The sequence below is a fragment of the Lasioglossum baleicum genome, chromosome 11 (assembly GCF_051020765.1).
Source record: "Lasioglossum baleicum chromosome 11, iyLasBale1, whole genome shotgun sequence".
NCBI lineage: Eukaryota > Metazoa > Arthropoda > Insecta > Hymenoptera > Halictidae > Lasioglossum > Lasioglossum baleicum.
Genome location: NC_134939.1, coordinates 5,504,787 through 5,527,675, shown reverse-complemented (window position 1 = coordinate 5,527,675; position 22,889 = coordinate 5,504,787). Strand labels below are relative to the sequence as shown.

At 36.9% G+C, this 22,889-nt stretch overlaps 1 protein-coding gene across 3 annotated transcripts in view; it reads left to right on the top strand.

The window, feature by feature from the left end:
• Positions 1 to 22,889, top strand: part of Pde9 (phosphodiesterase 9) — a 216,787-nt gene that overhangs the window by 30,314 nt on the left and 163,584 nt on the right. The window lies entirely within an intron of this gene.

Below are 22,889 nucleotides of genomic sequence, written 5' to 3'. Positions count from 1 at the left end.
TTCCAGTGTGTCCCAGTTTAATCAATAAATGCCATTATCTCCAGAACTGTTCGTTATTCGATAAAGTGTTTTATACGAAACTTTTTCTGTTTCGAGGGCGATGTAATCTAGAATCGCTGTGTTAAGGACACATGGAGGTCATCCCTATTTTTTCGAATGGAATCATATAATTTTTATGCACTACTCGACGTATTTCGAAGAACTATTCATTTGGGAGATGTTTTAATTTTAATATTGCGAGAATCCCTGTTATCAGAGTACACAATACTCCTCTTGAATACATTGTTCAAAAACAAGTAATACCATGGACAATGTATTTCGACCAGTTTTTATTGCAATATTTTAAACAATGCAAGTTGTGCTATCTCTTTGCGTGTATGTCAAGACATTACTGTATTTAAATATTTGTGCAGATATGGCTTCCATATCTGTTTTTGGAGTGATGCTAAATCCGTCAAGTATTATTCAACATGATGAGCTTCGGTCGATTATATTTAGATTGTGCTTCGAACTATTTAAATTCTGGACAGACTGTTGCATTGTGTTTCTGACGTAAAAGCGCAAGGTCCCAAACATCCACACGCAATATATGCCGACGGTGGATCGTGCTGGGCCACCGCTTATGCGCAACGTGCGTCAGAGGGTGCGTATAATTGGCAATGGAATATTATTATTGCACGACGTGACATGACGCTGACGAAGGGAATTAACAATCAGAGAGACAAAGAGAAGAAGGAAGACAGAGAAGCTGACAGGAATGATTGTCCGAGGGTGCATTCGTGAAACGAGATTTGCGTGATTACCTACTAGGAGTGTACGCGTACAGTCGAGTCGAGCCGGAAAAAGTCCGGCATCTGAATATTCGGATAGCTTGATCTTGTAGGGTAGCTTGTTCGTGTCGGCTGCTTGATCGTCACGGGTAATGTGTAAATAATTTTTTCCAAGTCGCGATGAAAGAAAAGTAAAGGTCACGATTTTAAGTTTTCTTATCTGTGCCTATAATGAAAATTTTTGAAACACGTCTTTTATAAATCTGAAACGTTATATTACATACACCTACAAAGTATCATCGAAATCGGTTAACGCATAAAAAAGTTATAGGCGTTGTACGACGCAAAAATCAAGTAAAAGCGGAAAATATTTTTTAATTACTATTTTAAATTTCACTTTCCCATTCTTGTAATTAAATGAATTAAATGGACTCGACGAACGGACAAGTAACAGTATTTGGTAGAAATTTGTAGCAGTTTGATGACAAGATAACGGCAGTTGTAGATGTGAAATGAAGGTCGAAGAAAGAATTACTCTTGCAGGAATAGCAACGCCATTGCGCCTCGAAAAGCGGCACGTCGATGCACCTGCGGGCTCACCGTACATCTCGTTCCTCGATGATCAATATCTTGAACCATTCTCGTCCGTCGCTATCAACTTGTCGAATCTTAGGTTAGTTTCCTCCATCTCCTGCGTCCAATCTAGAGAAATTCTATTCCGACCTTCTCCTCCTACAGTAAATACACCGATGCTCGCTTATCACGTAAACATCTACCATTATTTGCCATGATTATTTGTACTGTTTGGCATTCGGTTTCCATCTATCTAGAGCAATCCACATAGTTAAAAATTATAGCTAAACTTTTTTGACCAAGCATTCTTCAGCATGTACTTTCAATTTGATTGTCAACACCTAAGCTCTCATTCTGTTAATTAGGACTGAACTTGTTGCACTGGAAAATAGTTCTACAGTAAATCTTCTATTGTCGTAAATAGGTCGTACACGATGAATGCAAAAAGAATATCCCCTCCACTGTAGTAATCTGATCTCGGCTCGGGTATATCGGTGTGAACTACTACTAATGCGACGCGGAGAGTCGCAGTCGCCGACACAGTTCAAAGGCCCGTGCATTCTCACAATGTAATACCAATATGAAAAGTTTTTTATTATTACTCATTTTTTTATGACACTTTCACCAATATATTTGTGGCACTTTTCTGATTAAAATAATACCAAACACGATATAATTTCAACTGTATTTAGTGGTTTAATTGACGATGAAAGTTTCGGGCGCAAGGAAGGACAGCTTTTTATGGTGTTCAGTACATCACGTTCTCAGCATCTGCTAGCGTCATTAGCTCAAACACGATTAATATCAAGCGTTGATATTCTTACTTTCGATCGACTGATCCCGACATTCCCAACGTCCGTTTGCTCGCCTTCGCACACATCGCATATTCCGCTATTACGCCGATACTTTTCCGTTCACTTATCAACTACCATTTTCATTATTGCTGTATTTCTTGTGTAATTATTTCGTTTATAATATACCTTGTTGTCAAGTACTCTATTCACTCTTTTCAACTCCTCCATCTCCGATTCCAACGAGAATAATCCATTCTCACTCCGTTCAACCCAAAACATTTGGTGTTTTTACAAAAATAGTGTCCGCGTCTACGAACTTTGCAAAAGAACCTCCCCGAGGCTTTTGCGACTATAGAGGATTTGTTGTACTGTGCCGAGAATGAGTTAAAGTTAATACATAATTTTGTATCGTCGTATTGGCTATTTTTTTCTTTAAATCTGTCACACTATGTTACGGAGCGTAGATTAAGATTTGTGTCCTTTCTCAACCTTTCCCTTCCTCGACACTATTCCCCACCCTTCCGCCGCGGCTAGGTCACGTGACGAATTTCGTCTGTGTCGTGCGCGTGATTCCGATACTAGCAGAGAGAGAGAGAGGGGGGTAACTTTTTCCCCTAAATTCGTGCTTCATCCCCTCATCTGGCGACTCTAACAAGGAGAGGACCACAAGTGTCCGACTTCGATTTTGATAATTTCTTGTGAGACGATGGTATATGGATCCCTAATGACGTCTGCAAAACATTAGGTGTAGTTTACTCAATAGTTTTAAAGATATAAACAATTAAACTTTCATACCTTGTTGATATACCATCAACTGAAGTTCAATTAGCCGTGTAAGCAGGTTGCGTGAAAGTTCAATTGTTTATATCTTTAAAACTATTGTGTAACTACACCTAATATTTTGTAGACATCATTAGGGATCCATACATGTACCATCATCTCACAAAAGATTATCAAAATCGAAGTCATACACTTGGGATCCTTCCCTTGTGACTGGAGCTCGTTTTCTCTGCGTAACACGGTTCCAGTTGAGCTTGTTCACGTGGAAATAGAAACTTCCATTTCGTGTTACCTACAGTAGTTTGATCCTTCGTTTCTCTAGCATCGCTCGTTTCCACTTGGAAAACTACCACCGGAACTTCTTCATCATTATCGGGATACTCGAGAGCGTGTATTAAAATGTCGCGCTCGAAATTTACTGTCGTGTCAAGATTTTATGCGTTATCGGTGTCTCGGTCGCTATCTGGGATTAATTAATAGACGTCATTAGCAAACACTTTGCGTATATTCGAAAGATATACATATTAAAAATACGGTATACCACCTTAAAACTCTTATACAACGGTTGTTTTAACCAGGTTGTGGATTTTATGCGTTTGCGATGTAATGAGTAGACACATCTAAAAACCACGCTTATATTAAAATGTACTAAAAAGGAGAAAATAATTTTTTTGCTGGTTCTCCATAAAATACCGAAACAAGTTAAATAATTAATAGTTCTCCCCAGAATTTTAAGCAATTAGTTCAGAATTTCTTCTGTTATAAAATTAGTGTCGGAATAGATAGAAAAATTTAATATAATTTTAAATAAAATCATGACATTAGTGGCTATAAATAAAAGCGAGGAGCGCTAAACTATATTCACGTAATCTTCGTGGACACTCCACGCTTTTATTTATAGTCACTAATGTCATGATTTTATTTAAATTTATATTAAATTTTTCTATCTATTCCGAAACGAATAAGAGAAGAAATTTTGAACTAATTGCTTAAAATTTTAGGGAAAAATATTATTAATCGTTTAACTGGATTCGGTATTTTATGGAGAACAAGGAAAAAAATTATTTTCTCCTTTTTAATGCATTTTAATATAAGCGTGGTTTTTAAAGTTTTTTTTATATATTTTATTTTCTACATTTATTGTTATTGGGAGCAAGTGTGCATACAAAATTTCAGCAAGATTGCACTATGGAAAGAGGTTTAAAATTCGATTACAAGATTTGACGCATACAACAACAACACGGCAAGTTAATATAAGCGTGGTAAAAAGAGTGTAATATAAGTAGATAAACTAAAAGAATACAAAAATATAGACTTGTTAAATTTACGAAGGAAAGAAAAACGGATCGTATGCAAAAAGAGATATTAAAAGAATTTAAAAAGAGACTAAAATAGAGAGAAAAAAACTAGAATAATATATTAGTCTATTAGTATGTTGGAATAAAAAAAACTTACAAAATTAAAATAATATTTTATAAAAATATTTTGTGCTATCGAAACAATGTCATGCAGAATAATTTAGTGATTCTTCAACGACAGACACGTCATAAATTTGGAATTCAACGAGAAATTCATAACAGTTTATTTACCCATGTATGTATGCCGTTTACCTCGCAAACTGATTTTCAATTTTGCTTTAATATTCAAGGGATTGTATAGCATTATCGTGTTGCCTAACGCGAAACGCATAATGAAATAAGCACTCTATGCTCAGAGTAATGCGTTATCGCCTCGTTAAATGAAACATCGGAGTTCGTCAGATAACAAATCTGACATATTAATACGATCTAAATAATCTAGGATAACGTGAAATGTTTATGAGATAAACGCACGGCCGATGTTGGATGAATTCCGCATCACGTCGAATTTTAATCAATACATAGCTGTCTATAATGGTCATTGATTTGCCGTATTATTTCTTCGGCAAACTAAATTTCCGAGCTGTAGTTAAACGAACATTAGCTTTAAAATCGCTGTTGCAGGCAATTATTAAACAAATTGATCTCTTTATGGGCATACTACAATACATAACAATGAATCACAGTAATATTCGGACACTTTTAAAAGGACGATAACTTTAATTATTGGGCCATACGACTTTATTACAAGACGAGAAAAAGAAATTTGGAAAAAAATATTTTTACGTGGGCCTGTATTGAAAATTTAAAAAAATACAAACTAAAAAATCTGTATTTTTTGTGTTCGAAATTTCCATCATGAGTCAGACATCATAAGGCAAATGGTTAAATGCACAGTATTTATAAATGGCACAGTGTCCAATTCTGCTAAAATGACATTTTAAACTGATTTATTATAACGCAAAGAATTGTTGAAAAGGCGGATTTCCCCTCGACAACGAAAAACTAACCAACGAGTGAAAGGTGTGCACCGCGTTGCGCTTTTTTCGCATTGAATCGAAGCTCTTTCAAAACCGAGCGTCAATTCACTCTTAGCTTGACGTTAACGTTCTTTTTTTCACGAGGGGTCGCTGGTTTAATTTTCTGGGACGTAACGCTGTGTAATGTTCGCTACACAATATAGAAAAGTACGTCGCTCAAATGTCAATGTAAATGCATGCTATTCAGTCAGCTCGTCGACGGAAATATAAAGTCTACCCAAGACTGGATGCGACCGTTTCCGGTCTCAATGTGTTCCATTCAAACGGAGACCGCGTTTTCATGCTGCTGGTGATATAACACCACCACTGTTAAAAATGTTCCAGAACTGTGTGTGGCAAATAACAACACTGGATATTGAGCGTGCCACTGCTTGTTCTTTATGGTTACGGATGTTTATGAAATTTTTAATTTCTGCAAACAAATTTCAAGAAAGTGTTATTAAGTAGGATTAATAGAACTTCAGTGGCAATAAGCTTTGTAGATACAAAATTAATCTTCAGTTACTCTGTACTTGGAAGCCACTTTCTACACAACTGGTTACATGGCACTTTATACGACTCCAACATAAATAAATTTTTATTCAACAAAATAACTGCTCCAATACAAAATAAATATTTGTTAGTGTGGATGACACCTTTGTTTATGCATGAAACACTAAGTTTCAAGTTTTGAGATTGGAAGTAATATGCGAGTAATTAAAAGTTAATAAAAATAGTACCAAATTCTATTGTATTTCGTATTCTAATATTTTTTGAAAATTTATGTACGCCATAAATGCACAGAGATCCGCAGTCTATTTATGACATTGCAATTATTATGTTATATTATTCAGTCAGCCCTCTTAACATACACATTCAATGAAATTCGATGTGATCAATTATTTATTTTGTAACACACGGCGCATTAATACCCGCAAAAGTCGGACGAAATCAAAACAATTAATTTATCGTAACACTTTATCCCAGTGCAGAGTACGCGTTTCATAATGCGAGATTTAGATAACAATTGATGATTGATTTGATGGAAATATACGAAAAAGTACGTTAACTTTTAGGCAATTGTAAAGGAGAAATTGCAATCTTCAAATTCATAGTAACTTCAGTTATGAAAAAAATTTTCTAATGTTTTTAGACATTCGAATTTGTAGAATTTTTGTGATAAAATCTGTCTTCATTTACCCGCCTTTGCATCATGTAGTCTCGAATTACCCGCTGAAGGGATTGATGTGACGATAAATAATTGATTGAAAAAAGTGTTTCGAAAATTGGAAATTTAATGTAGAATGTAGATTGTCTTTGTAAATATTTTATAAGTAACCTCGGACGTCCTACCTTGAATAACCTTATTTATTGTATAAATTATTTTACAAAATTTATTACTATTATTCGATAGCGTCGTTAAGCCGAAGAGTTAGTCGAAGAGGCCCAAAAGTAATGCTAGATGCGTGTCTGTCGACCGCCACGTTGGAATGTAATTAAGACAGAAGGCGAATCGTGTGTGCCATCATTGTGTGTCAATTAGATTTTGAGCAGCTATTCGTAAGACTTCCGGCAGGCTTAATTGTCTCGTTGCTCGTTTGGCGATCGTCTGTATTTAGGTTACATGCATGGAGGTTTCATTCGGTACGAAGGTCAGTGATACACGCCGCTAATGTTTTCATCTGTACGCCAAGTCGAGATCGATCGTTAAAGCGCCATTAGACGCTCTCGGAATTTTCATGGGTGGCGAGCGACCAGTCACCTCGGCGAAAATTTAAGTAGCCGGGAACACTTGGAATTTTTCTCACCACTTAACCCTCTCGACCCGAGTTCATTCTGTTTCGATCTTCTTCCTTCTTCCTTTAGAAATCGATAGTACGTCCATTCGGTGACGATACATACGACACTATACGAAACCGTACAAATCTCTGTTATGAAAAGTAATTCGTCTGCTATCCCTCATAACTTTGTTATTTATATAAAAATCAAATGTTTAGGTGGGTATACAGTTATGTTTTTTTTAATCACCTACCTTTTGTGTCGTGAAGTGATAAGAAAATCTGTATATGATTCCTAAAGTTACAAACAAATAATTGAATAAAATTTTGAACTAGAAAGTTTGATACAATGCCTATCCAGATTCCCGAGGAAAATATTTCCAATATTTTAAAAAATCCTTGTCCGTAACAGGTGAAGGAGTCATTCCATGTCAAATCGATCACTTTCTGCAGGCACCATCGTCGATTTTGTTCTAAATGAAATAGTCCATGTCTATGTGAAATTAGGGGCGTTTAAGTCATCATTTTGCCGGTTTCGAATTGTTTTAGAAATGGCAGGCCGTCAAAGTTTTCAATTTTTGCCCATTTTGGCGAAAACGTGCCTCATTTACGAATTTTTATCTCGGGAACTGTTTGTCCGATTGAGCTACATTTTTGTTGTTTTATTCGGAAAGGATTGGGCTATCACTAAATAATTTTTTCAACCTCGAAAATCAACTTTGTAATGTCGAAAAATTAAAAAAAATTCTTTTTTCACGTTTTTTCCGATGAGGGGCCAGAGTGATTTAAATTTTGAAAAAAATATGGTTATATTCCTTGAAGTTTCCCCTTTAAAATGAGCCCTTGAAAAAGATGCAGCCATAAAAATTGGCGTCACAGTGAGCTGGGAAAGGACGCCGTGTACCCCCGTTTCTGATAGAGACGAGTCGAGCGCTCGGCTATTATGGTCAGTTGTCTATGTATACCGCTGGTCTCGAGAAAATACCAGGAGACTGTATACGACTAAATAACCCTATTTATACCTCGAGAACAATATTAGTAACCACTCTTGCCCAACAACACCTTTTTAATCATGACTTCATTTATCGATATTACTTTTTATACGAATTTTATATGTTCTACAAAAAAGGTGTTGTTGCGCAATGGAAGCCACGAGAAGGTGGTCGTTTTCTTCCATCGGGGAGGGATATGGAGAGTTTATGGTAAGAAGTATGGATAGGATCATTGTGTGAAGTAAACTTAAGGATTATGGAAAAAAATGTAAGAAAAATTATTTCATGACACTAAAAACAGAGCCATCACTATCGCGCGAGCAAGTTTTGCATAGCAGTTCTTTATTCGATAATAGGGTAAAGCTATGAAAGCTTCTATGCCTCTAATTGGCAATGATGTTGCAAAGCGAGCTTGTAAACAATCATCATGCTTGTTATTGTAACCAAGAGTGGTTACTAATGATGTTCTTGAGGTATAAATAGAGTTATTTAGTCGTATACAGTCTGCTGGTATTTTCTTGAGAGACCAGCGGTATAGACAACGGACCATAATAGCCGTGCGCTCGACTCGTCACTACCTGAAACGGGGATACATGGCGAACTTTACCAGCTCATTGTGACGCCAATTTTTATGGTTCCATCTTTTCCAAGGGCTCATTTTAAAGGCGAAACTTCAAGGAATATAACCATATTTTTTCAAAATTTAAATCACTCTGACCCCACATCGGGAAAAACGTAAAAAAAGAATTTCTATAAATTTTTCGACATTACAAAGTTGATTTTCGAGGTTGAAAAAATTATTTAGTAATAGCCCAATCCTTTCCGAATAAAACTACGAAAATGTAGCTCAATCGGACAAACAGTTCCTGAGATAAAAATTCGTAAGTTCGCCAAAATGGGCAAAAATTGAAAACTTTGAAGGCCAGCCATTTCTAAAAAAATTCGAAACCGGCAAAATGATGCCGACTTAAACCCCCCTAATTTCACATGGACAGGGACTATTTCATTTAGAACAGAATCGACGATGGTGCCTGCAAAAAGTGATCGATTTGGCATGGAATGACCTTAAGTAATTTGAAGACCAGCGGGAGAGAAAATTAAAATCTACTTTAAGAATTTCACATACCCAATCCGTACACTGGAGGTTTAAATTATTCATGTTGGAATCGGATTTCCGTAGAATTTGTTCTTCAGAATTTCTTTTCTTCTTCGAGAGCACCAATATCCAAATCCGACTCGCTCTGGCTGCCAGTAAGCTCGCAGTTCCCTAAAAGAGATAACGCGGTCGGAGCTTTGTTATTGCGGGCAGACAGGAAACTGCCTACTGTTTTTATACGCGACCGGTTCAGTAGATTAAACGCTTTCGAATATCTTTATTCTTAGACGCGTATTATACGTTTCGTAGTGGAATACATTATGCAAAGCGACGTGCAACGCCGCCCATAAACGTCTTCGCAGTCCTCTTAGTAGAAAATTCAACGATCGAACCACTCTACGAGCTTCCGTCTAGTGATAAAGATGATATACCGGTCAAAATTGGTCTCGCCTTCTAGGAAAATGTTAACATCATAATTCTACTCACGCCACATAGCGGAGCGAATAAGGGAAATAACTGGACTATCCAACTATCGCCATTTTTGTCGATTTTATGGAAGAATTGTTTCGGACCAATTTAAGTACAGTGGATAACTGAAGTAAGTAATCACTCATATTTTCAGTAATGAAATCACGATAACATTAATATTTATTTACTTATAAAAATAAACAAGTTGGTTACATATTTAATGGTAATGTTGAAAACAAAATTTAATACGATTATCACAGTAATCTGAAGATTTATCAAGATATTGATTTTTCTGTATTAAATGTACAAAATTTGGTGTGACGAAGTTTCACAATTACATTGTAAATGCGGTTCTTATAGAGTTGCATGCGCTGATTCCGAATCTGCCCTTAATTTTCCTCCTAGACGAATATTTTTTGAGAAACATGACTTTGAAAAAAAAACATATTTTTCAACTTTAAACAAATATTGCGATGTTATTATAAAAGATATTAAATTGTTCTTTGCAGCAAAAGATTCTGTAGACTTTCCAGAATACAGTGATATCCAATATTAATATATTATGAATGTTTAAACAATCATTAAAGACGGAGGGACGCCACGTTTGCACCAATTTTTGAGGATATTTTTGAATTTATCTCAAAAAATAAGGGTCCAGCAGAAAATCGAATTATATTACGCGATAGAGCAGACTTTTATCTGGAGAAATCACCCTTTGAAGTTTTTTTTTCAAACCAGAAAGCAAAATATCTTCGCCAATAGATAAAAGTCTGCTCTATCGCGTGATATAGTTCGATTTTCTGCTGGACCCTTCTTTTGGAGATAAATTAAAAAATATCCTCAAAAATTGGTGCAAAAGTGGTGTCTCCTCTGTGTTTAATGATTGTTTAAACATGTTTATTGTATTCGGGAAAGTCTACAGAATCTTTTGATGCAAGAAACAATTCAATATCTTTTATAATAACATCACAATATTGGTTTAAAGTCGAAAAATATGTTTTTTTTTCAGTCATGGTTCTCAAAAACTGTTCGTATAGGAGAAAAATTAAGGGCAGATTCGGAATCAGCGCATGGAACTCTATAAGATCCACAATCACAATGTAATTTTGAAACAAATTTGGTGTTGGACAGTGTTTTATTAAACGATACTTTTACTTACTTTTGTCACACCAAATTTTCTGTATTTAGTATAGAAAAATCAATATCTTGATAATAAATATGTGTCTTTTCGTCGCCAGCTCTTTCAGAGACAGGTCGACGACACAATCAATATCTTGATAAAACTTCAGATCAGTGTGATAATGGTAATAAATTTTGTTTTCAACATTACCATTAAATATGTAATCGACTTGTTTATTTTTATAAGTGAATAAATATTACTGTTATCGTGATTGCATTATAGAAAATATTATTATTATATAATAAGTAATAGATTACTTCTACTTCTGCTATTTTTCATGAGATTTCAAAATCTCGTTTTTCAAATGAAATATTTTTTCGTTGTCCAAGAAATAGATGTGTCGTAATCTAACGTGACAGTTAGTGAGTGTATAAATCATAAGGAACTAAAATCGTGCACATTTTCTTTGACTTCCAAAGGAAATGAATTATGAATCTAATTTCCAACAAATGGCATATCAACAATTTTTTCTACCGTCGTACTTGAAGGGGATGTATAGTGATCATTATGGTGGACTACCTTGCATGAAATTAATGTGACAGAAAAATGGATCTGTTAATATTTAACCCTATTACGTAAGTAGAAAGACGTCACGGATGTATCATCGTTCCTTGTGCAATTGTACAGATTGAAGTAAAATATTGTTCAACATTAACTTCAATTAGATATTAAAGTTAACGGTAAATATTATCAGTAACATCTCTACTTCATAATAAATGTGTACCTTTGATCACATCGAGTTTCATTCAATTTGCACGTCAACTGAATTCATTTCCGAGGTTTCATGTTTTAATGTATGTATATCCTTCATTACTGTTATGAAAATTAATTGCCAAAGCATTCATTGTTCTTGGACGTTTTGTCACTGTACTATCATCGTTGTGGATCATTAACGAAGACATTCGAAACTAAATGTCTAACAATAGGTAAACGGAGTTGCAGAAGAATCAGGAAATTGGGATTGCTGTGAAATTTCTAAGGTCTCCTCGAGCATTCGTTGCCGCTCATCAAGGTGAACGAATACATATTGAAAGCGAGCGTAATTGTCATTGAAATAAAACGTAGTTGTCAGTCCCTATAAAGACCGAGCGAATGCACAATGATTCATTTATGAGGATCGCATGAATAAGCGATTGTATGTGAAATCAGTCATTCATTTACCGAAAGTACCAGCGAGGAATGTGAAAGAATCGCGAAATGCGAAGAAAATGGAATGGCATTTCATCGACCGCATGGACGATTCAAGGACGCGAGTAATACCCGACGAAGGAGCGTTCAGGGCGAACGAATCGCGCCGATAACTCCACAAAAAACTGAAATATAGGTAGTCACGTTCATGCGTGCAGAATCGAAACTTGTTCGGTTCACCAATTACTACACGAAAATTGCCAGACCAAGCTCGCTCGAGCACGCAATAAACTCTCCACATGATCTTTTGTTACTTTCTGTGTGCATTGTCTCGGATAGGTGTTTCCAGAAAATGTTCCATTCAATTTCTCGTGCAGAATGTTTGAAACATTAAAAACAAACATGAAATATCACGTTGTACCATATGAATTTTGTTAGTAGAGATGAAAACAATGCATTTCCAGAGGAATAACTTTCATTTGTTCAAAAGCGGTGTCGCATGAACCGAATTCATCTTTGCGAATATTCGCGTTTTTCGCTCGATTACTGATATTGATTTTATGCGTTTATGACAAAAATGATCAAACGCAAAGCAGTGAAGACAAAGCATGCTTTTTTTGAAAATTTTTCGTTGAAATTTGTTTGAAAATTATGATATTCGTCCTGCATTTTACGAGGCAACTTGCATTCCGTAAAGCACGTAATATCAGCCTAAATTTGCTTTTTGTTACACTTTCTAAAACGACGGAAGCGTTCTAGGGTGTCCGCCAAGCGTCTACGAAGTAGTGTTTGCGGTTTCCAAGGAATTTAGACGTCTGCGGCCGGAAATAGAGATGCGGACACAGGATTCTGGGAATCCCAGGAATCCTTGCTGTGATCATTCACTCGCGTGAATTCCAGGCACACACACATACACATATACAGACGCGTGGCTAGACAATATCCATACGCCGTGAAAGATATACGGCTCTTCTCGAGGAGTAGAAAGCCGCCCTTCAAGAGCCAGCGAAGCTAGTTATCGAGCTCGGAATCGAATTTGAATAAGCATTCTACCGGAATGTCGCGATGGAAGAAGTATAATCGCATGAAAGGCTGCCGGACTTTTCAGATTCCGACGTTTGACGTTCACCTTCCACCCGTTAACCATTTTCGAGTGTGCAGTGCGATAAGCTTTTGAGATTATATTTTTAAATAAAATCTCCCGGTCAAAAGTATCCATTTTTCAGAATTCAGCGCTGCTTAGCTAAGCTTGTGCTTATTCAATTCGTGTAAGCGATCGAGGTCATTAATAATTACTATTAGTAGACTGCGGATTTTATGCATTTATGGCAAAAATGGATAAGCACAATTTAAAGCAGTGGACATATTAAAAAGATTAAATGACATCAGCGTATTGGTTTCAGCTTAATAAGATAATTAAGTAATATAATTAATTAAAAAATGTGAATTTTGCCTGGAAAAGAGAAGGCAAAATTAAAAAAATGATTTATGCTACAAGAATCTTTTCGATATGCTTTATGTATAATACTGTTGTGGCGCTAAACCGCTGAAAATTCACTGTAATATTACGAGCATACACGCATAATACGCTTAATTCTAATCCGCCTTACAATTAGCCGTAAATGGCTTTGAATTGCTAGCTCTGTTAGCTTAAAATGGGTTCTCGCACAAAAGATTAATACATCAGTCCTCGAGAATTCTCAAGACGCCAGGTATCCTCGAAACCTTAGGATCGAGAAAATCCTAGGTATAAGCATACGTATGAACGTATATGAGAACGCTTTAGAAATCTGAGCTGTAGTTTTTGCACTAATCTTTTATTAATGAAATTATAATATTAATTCAAAGTTTATCCACTTGTTGTGTCAGGTTGTTTGATTGACACTGTCAAAGTAGAAATTAAAAATACCGGCGATTTTACTCCAACCAACAATTTCGCCAGATCATGAATAAAGATACAACGTTAGCGGTTCGAAGAATTGGAATATATATCATTCAGAAAGGACCTTTGCTTTTTCGTAAGAACGCTCGACTGCATATCACGCAAATCGCTCTGCTGAAATTGAACGAACTGAGCTATGCGACTTCATTTCGCGCAGCTTATGCCACAGACGTTTTTCCAGCTGACTACTACCTTCCGCAGCATTTCGAAAAGTCCTTACGGAAAATATTCAATAACCAGAAGCAGCTATAAACGCCTTTGAAAATTTCATTTGCTTTGGGACTGTACGTTTCCTGAATTAATTGACTTATGCTTCGTTAAATGAAACGTGCACTGATTCTATTAATCACACTAATATGATTTTAATGATTCTTATTATTTATTACTTGAATTAAATTACATGTTCTCGAGAACCGAACAAAATCAACGGTATTTCGTTAAGAGAACCAAAACTGCAAAGATAAAATTTATCGTATTGACCTAATAAAAGTTAAGTTCCTCTAAAGCAGCGAGAGAAAAAAGTAATTCCTAAATCTGCTGAAAAAATAGGGTCTCCTATGTATGACTGACAGAGAGTCGCTAGATTGAGATTGAGACTTGTCTCCCACTCTACCCTTCCCCTTCTACGATGCTGTTGCTCCACGTGTCACGTGACAAATCCGGTATTGGCAGAGAGAGGGTAACTGTATTCTCCCCTCAATTCGCGCGCGAGTTAATTCCCCTGATTGGCGACTCTGGACCTACGTGGCAGTCAGTGTGTTAAACAATTTGCTTTGATTTTATCTAATATTTGAAAATCCAAAAATATTGTTATGTTTATTTAACAACTGCTTCCCACAATTGATGCGGAATATTTTTTATTTTGCATAAAGATCCGCGGTTTAGTAATTACTGAGTTAAACGTCCTAGAACTGCAATTACTTGTACATTCTGGGCTTTAATAAACTTGCAGAGCCAATTACATCAAAGTCTCAAACTTCAAGGTTGCTTGGTCCTACGAGTTTCGAACTATCCGATAGTGAGTTCCATCTCTATCAAGTTTGTCGCGTCTGCGGTTATCTCTCGATCAATTTGCTTAAATCTGTAACCTTCTTTATCAAGCTTCACGAACCCATAGTTGTCTACATCGGGTTCTATTAGCCAGGGGATTGCCTACATTAATTTTGTCGAGCCTGGAGCAGCTTCCTTCAGATCCCAAGAGACCGGGTATGTATTCAGCACGCAAACTTTAAGTGATTCAGGTCTAGACATGAAACTAGGGTTTCCGATATCGTATCGTATGAGTTCGATATAACTATCTCATATTTCACTAGACTGGCACTATCCGTATCGGACTTTTTAAATACCAGACATACCAATAGTTTCTACCGTGTCCACTGTCCGATTTTCTCTTTGAAATCTCTGCTCTCAGTCACATGGCTGTCATTTTACAAAAATTTCATTTTTATTCTTTCTAAATGCAGGGACACTGATGGCGACAGTTTTTTCTATGAAAATCATTTTGCTCACAGGTTTCTGAAAAATCGAATTCAGAGAACACAAGTCGACTTTTCAATTGCACGAGTTTGTTCTACTTTAATCATGAAAGCTATATAGAAATGATGCATACAGTCAGTCACATAATTGATAGCAAACATTTGAACAGAGAATAACTTTTTTATGAATGGACCAATCGACTTCGTAACAAAAAATTTTGTTACAATAAATTTACGAGTTATAAACGATTAAAAATATGTAACTTAGACGAATCAACAAAGTATTATACATTTCCTAAATTTTCATTACACGTCATCTAGTATCTCTCTAGCTTGGCAGAAAAAAGTGATGTTGATATTTGTAACTGGACTGTGGATCTTAACAGATCTACAGAACAGAAATGAAACGAAAATCTATAAACAATGAAAAATCAGCCTGAGGATCCTCGTATAAATTAGAATTTTTACAGACTGCTTTTATATACAGGGTGTCCCAGTTTTTTCCGGCCAAACTTTGCCAGCGTGTTCTACACTCAAAAGTAAGAAAAAAATTTTATATGAACATATGCTCTTAAATGTTTTATTAACGAGTTAACATTTCAAAATGACGTGCACTATTACGAATACAGGATTGGCATCTAAGAAATATTGACCCTATCGTATTACTGATTTCTTCTTCATTTTCTCTAATCGCAGCAAATCTGTAATTCTCTGTATGTACTAACCGCTCACGAGTATTAATTTGTGCTTCATAAACTTTTGCTTTTACAACTCCCCACACGTAAAAATCCATTGGCGTGAGATCTGGTGATCTTGGAGGCCCTGAGATTGGCCTTTAAATGTATCCATTGAAATGTATTCATAATACGTTCGTACGTTGTGTCAACGAAATGCCAGTTCATTATCATTTTGTATTATTAGTTATAACTCCTTAATAAAACATTTAAAAGCATATGTTCATACAACATTTTTTTCTTACTTTTTCATGTAGAACACGCTGGCAAAGATTTGGCCGGAAAAAACTGGGACACCCTGTATGTAAAATTAATTTATTTTGATCACGAGTTTTATTTGACTGGATTTATTCAGAATATGTATAATTGACACAGGTCTACAAAATTGAATTCTTAATTTGTTAAAACTTTTGGTATATTCCCATCATGTAGTAAACTAATTATTCCAACTTCTAAAAAAAAGAAATCCAAGTTGATTCAATATTAAAAAAGTTATGGTCCTGTAAAATGTAGTGGAATATTACTGTGAGTCGTTGTATATGCTTGCCGGTATACAATTCACAATTCCGTGATATGTGTTGGTCCTCCCGCAGCCCGGAAGCCCGGTTCAGCGGAATTTCAGGGAACCGAACAATACAGCGGTCCCTCGTGTGGCGATAAGAATGAGCAATTAAGACTGCGAGGCAAAAGGAAGCTCTTATCACGGCCACGTTTCCACGTTGCTGCTCTCGATCCATAACATTTGTCTCGGCTGGCAATATCCTTCGTGGGGGCGATATGCAAAACGTTAACCCACATTCGGTGATGTGTAAATATTTATCGGTGGAGCACCTAGTTCGGGGAGCTAACGAACTGAAGTCCCGGGCAAATAAGCCGCATTCAATGGACAATTCGTGTCAGTCACTCGTGTTCCCCGACCGTTGTTCCTTCGTCAAACTTATTTTACCGGTCGACGAAAGTAGGGGTTCCGCGAATTTACACGTGCTCCTCGTTGACGTCACGCGTTCGAGTCACCACGAATTTGTATCCATGCAAATAAACCAAAAACAAATAACCATGGTATCGCGTAATCGTCGGAAACGTGATTCGACACGGAAAATAGTTCGGACATAAAGTAGTCGCTCCATCATGGATGTTGAACTTCCCTGACAGAATATGCGGTTTCGGTTAATTTTCGGCTTTCGGCGGGGCAAATGGGAAGCAACAGATTTCAGTGATTTCGCTTGTGCGTGCAGCGGTGAACGCTGCTCCTGTTCGTGGACCCTTTGAAGTCCGTTGTGGCAACGCAATGCGATGTTTAACTGGAACACTTGCTCGGCTCTTTGTGTATCCCCGGCGTAAACACGTTCGAAAATTATCCAAGGTATGGCTGACACAAAGACTCTCCCCAGTTTGTATTTTAACATGCATCTTTATCATCATTATGGACGTACATTGTTGCTTTGTGTGTCCAATTCCATATAAATAACATTCCCGTTCTCGGAAATTTGTCGATATTTGTGCTAATTTCGTTAAAAAGGACAGTACAACAATACAATTAGACTCATTTTAAAGATTGAAGCCTCTACTTTCGCCATCCATCCTTCGTTTAAGATATTTTTTTAATTTTAATGTATTGTATACATTTGGTATATTGATATAACAGGATGAGAATGAGAAAATGTATCACGCAGATGCTTATCTCTTTGGATCAGTGATGGCATTATTTGCAACTTTTCTCGCGCATGCGCGGCCAAAACAGTAACATATCTATGATGAGGTAGCAGAGCCCTGTGGCTGTTATATTTTGGCGGGAATATACCGAAACAATCTGTTCCGGACAAAAAGACTCCACAAATACACATGTTATACATTAATTTTTCAGAATTTTACTTTACCGAGGCTGAAATCGCCGCGCATGCGCGAGAAAAGTTGCACATAATACCATCGCTGCTTTGGATGGGCTATAGACCCACTATAGTCCCATACCCACGTCATTGTGGTTGTAGAAGATCACTAGAACGTTCTCGGCGCATCTTCAGATTCGCAACTCGCGATCCTGCTTGGCCGCATGATCGGTGATTTAAGGCAGGTAGTTTGTTTTTGTAATAAATTTCCCCGCGTAGTTCCCCGGGCCGTTGTCACCGAGCGGTGTTAATCTCTCGGGGATAAAGAGCAATAAATTTGGAGGAATCTCGGAGAAAGCCGGGGTACAAAGTTGTCGGTTCTTTTTGAAAATACTTCTCGACCGCGCTGATCCTGTACGCTACCGCTGCTTTGGACGCTTATCCGCGGCTTCCTTCTTTTGTCTGTGCTTCGGCGGATAAAGAATAAAACGAAAAACACAATACGTACCAGCGGACCACCGACGATACCCTAGAATGCTTCGGCAATAAGAAGAGTCGCTTCCACGAAACGTCTTCGGTCTGGACGTCCCTGGAAAACTTCAACTGTACAGTCGATATGAGCCACTTCAATTTTATACTTACTTGCATCTTCCATTATTTAAAGTTTTGTAGTGGAAACTGATGAAAATACATTTTCCATATTTCCTATTGGACTTCTTGGCATGCCCGTACACGTATGACATGCTCAATATTGTCCAGAATATTCACTTCAAAATACACACGTTACCGAATACCAAATGGCGGACGTGGAACATAATAACATATATAATAACTAGACTGAGGATCTTTATGCACTTATGATATGTACACATTTTTAAAATACTAGAAAGCATACATGCTAACGAACATTAATGACATGTGTACTCTACGCTTATCATAATGAATTTTTTAGGTGGTAAAGTGATCTTGTTTCCCATCTTTTGCTTTTTATGAAATAAGTCATTTAGAATTTGCATGAAGATCCGCAGTCTAATAATTAGACCGAATGAAATCCACGAACGCGTAAAATAAAGCTCTGTTATACCGAATGCAGTTCAGGTTTCATTTACAAAGTAGTTTCATTGGTTCGCAGCCTTCCACCATCTGTTTGCTTCGTTTCGCTGGCTTTGCTCTCTCAGGATCCACGTGTTTACAATATACGCGATTCAAATCCTTTCATCACTAAGCGCAGCCTCTTCCAATTTCTTTCCTTACAGCCCTGAGCTACCTTTCGTAACTGTCTGTTGATAGTTCTTCCAACGCGCACAGGATAATTACAACGAAAGACAAGCATCCGCTATTTTACGACGATAATTGAATCCGCCGGAGGAGTCAAGCTCACCGTTTCTTTCACGGAGAATCGCGAGTTACGCGGAGGCACGTAATGCTCGACGAGAGAATCGGCATTCGCGTGTCTTCTTGGCACGTCTCCATCGGACGCTGCGAAACATCGGTGGAAACAGAGGGATGCTTCTGGGTGGTCCTTAATTAACTTGTTCCTTTGCGTATTAGAGTACGTTCGAGTTACTCTGTGACTGCATTCTGCAAGTTCGCTGGTACTTATACATTTCTGTCCAGAAATATTTTTGTCACTTATACTCTAAAAAGTATTTGAACACTAAATTTTTAGTAACATTATAAACATATTTTACGGAATGAATCATCTTAATTTTAAGGAACTTGTTCCTTATTATTCCTCTTTTAATTCTTGGTATTCCTTTACTACGGAGTATTTGAAGCGTGTACTTCATTAATTAAAACACGAGCTAACAAACGGGACGTCTTTAACGAAGTGGGGGCGGCAAATATATAACATTAATAAGACCTCACGATTTAAGAATAAGGTGGAGTGGGGTAAGTCCGCCCTAGTTTTTGCAAAGTTGAACTTTAAACTGATGTATTTTCAGTCTGGTATGTAAAAACTTAACGTTCTTGGTATCAAACTCTTGCCACAGTTATTACTGATGAATTAGTATTATGTAGGATCCTAATTTTTGCTTGAAAATTATGATTTTGATAGGATGTTGTATAAAGTGTCAACTAGGACGCACTTGCACCGAAAATGGGGCAAGTCTGTGTCTGAGAGATAATAATGCTTTCGAACCTTGTTTCAAGTGCTACGGGACAAGAAAAGAATGATCAACAAGCCAGCTTTAAAATGCTTCTTGTTACATTCAATATATTGTTTAGTTTTATAGTTATACATACAGTACGCACTTACCCTACCGTGATAGTACGGACTTGCCCTGTGTAGTAATATTTACGGGGCAAGATCATCTTAGTGTTTTCTCAATAAATTAAAAAAATACAATAAAAACGGTTTATTTAATGTAAATCTACATCAATATTTGTTGTACTTACCTAAAATAGCAACACAGAATATATTAATAACTTGTAAACTATTGCACGTTCAGGGTAACCTCAAAGTTGTACGTGTACCTCGCACGTGACTGTTTGGCATTGGTTGATTTAAGCGAGGAAAACACCTTTATTCTTGGGCAACATCTATGTCGAATAGTTCATACTAACTTATACTACACCAATAAATACAAGCTAGAGAAATTTCGTTCATATTATAATAAAAATAACCAATTAACGGACTTGCCCCGTAGACGGACTTACCCCACTCCACTTTATACAGTTATTAAACAATTCGTTTGAGGTCACCAGTATTGCAACACAACTCGAATTGTACCGATAAAAAATCTAATTCGGATTTATGCTTATATTTGTGATAAAAATAAGCAGACAAAAAATTTAAAGCGGTAAACAGATTAATAGAATTTGAGGACGCCAATCTATTAAATTCAGCTTATTAAAATTATAAATTACAAGAAAGAAACTTTCATTCTCTTTTTTTTATTTTGTTCCCTACATTAGTCTTGTATGACGAGTCTCTGTCACTCTTCCACAATGTATTTCTGCTTTTCCTCAGCCGCTATACATATATTTTCCAACGCATAGTCTCAGCGCTACAATTCTCATCTGCATATTGTAGACTTTGTTCTCTTCTTCTAAACTGGCGCGCAGCTATTCTTATTTTCTCTGCACTTCTTCTCCTTTACGGTCCTGGGAAATGCTCACCTCACCGTACCATTTATCCCAATTACCCGTAGTAATTCTATTTCCTACCCCTTGGTCTCTCATTGCTTTAATCGTTTGTTGCAGCATTCCACTTCGCCCACTGTACATATATTCCACTTTTCCCACTTCCAATGCCTGCCGCGAAAAATCTCTCTATTCGAGCAATTTTCTCCTTTCCTGCACTTCGGATCTACTTCTGCACCCTCTTCCTTTTTAATTCTGGCAAGCACTTCTTCGAAATTGACCCAGCATTCTTTCCATTTCTCGCTCCCTTTTTCATTCTTAATGCTCTTTTACCTGTTCTCGCTCTCTCACTCCGTTCGCTTCATTCAGATCTATGTTGCTTAGGGTGCAGGGAGCTCTAGCCTCCAGCATTCACCTTACTTATCTCTCTTATGCTGTCTCCATTTCCATCCTTTCCGTCTATCCCCACACCGCCGCCTCTGTGTTGCGAGTAGCCGCACCGAGTTTCCATGAAATCCTCTCGGGACTCCACTGAGTCCTACACATGTTCCGAAATAATTCTACAAGGAGAAAATAAGTCTGACGGTAAACTACTTTGAAATGTGTGGATATGTGTGGTGAGGTGTTGGTATTACTATGACGTTCACTTGATGTTCGGTAAAAAGAATTCACAAAAGTTGGGCAATCGATAAAAATAGTGAAGTCGTTTCTTCCCTTATGAACAGACTGCGGATCTTTATGCATTTATAGCAAAATTGAGTAGATGAAATTGAAAGTTGTAGGAAAATTTTACAAATTGAAGATGTCAATATATGATGTCTCATCTATTAAAATTATTGAGGGAAGAAATAACATTCTGTTTGGTTTCTATTCCTTGCAATCGATACAGACAATTTTTATTTTGCATAAAGATCCGCAGTCTACTTATGAAATATTAAAACTCAGAAATGAATGTATTATTATAGTATTACAAACTAAACCTGAAAGAAGCAGAACGGATAGGACTCTTTGAATACTATGTTGTGTACTACACCTTTAACTATCAAAGTGTACAAAATAAATTTCACTGTCTACGTACACTGCAAGGGTGCTAAGTAAACTTTAATGATTGCTTTTTAAGGTTGCCTTGACCATAAAATTATTTTTCTTCCTCCGACACAACTACGAAATGACAAAGAAAAAGCTGCACAATGGCGGAACTTTGTCGTGAGATTGTTTCGTTAGATTCGCCGTAGACTGTAGACGATATGGGGAGAGGGTAGGGTGAAGATGGAACTTCTAATTAGATGGAAACGTCCCATCGGATATCCCGAAATATCTTCATAGTGGACGATTATGTAAGCTAATACAGCCCCGAAAGATTGGAGAAGCTCGAGGAGCTGGAAGCTGTGGAGGCGTCTTCCAGTTTTATAGCAGCTATCGTGACTCTTGCACGAAATTGCCCTCTTTGTGTTTACACAAGTTTTCTTCTGCGTCCGATTTCCGCAGATACTCACGTACATTCTCGCAAGGATTTTTCTCTTCGTGGGGTGAATAAACAGTGGATGTCTGGCCTCGGCTGTTTATAGAGCAAATTAATGTTTCTTAAAGATCGTCCCCTGTTTGCCCAAGAAAATCCGTTGATTGGAAATCGAACGCCTATCTTGGACGGTACAGTGTTGGCTCTGTATCGAAGACGAAACCGTAGAATCCAATCTGAACTGAATCGCTAATCTTTTGTACTCCGAATCTTTTTTTTTTTAATTTTATTCCGAACAACTTCCTATCATCTTATCGTCTTGTCGTACAATATTGGGTCAGCGGCGATGATTACAAATAAAGTTTGTTAGGTACGAACGTTATTCTCTTATTTTAAGCTGAAATAAAAAAAAGCAACGGAATAAATATAG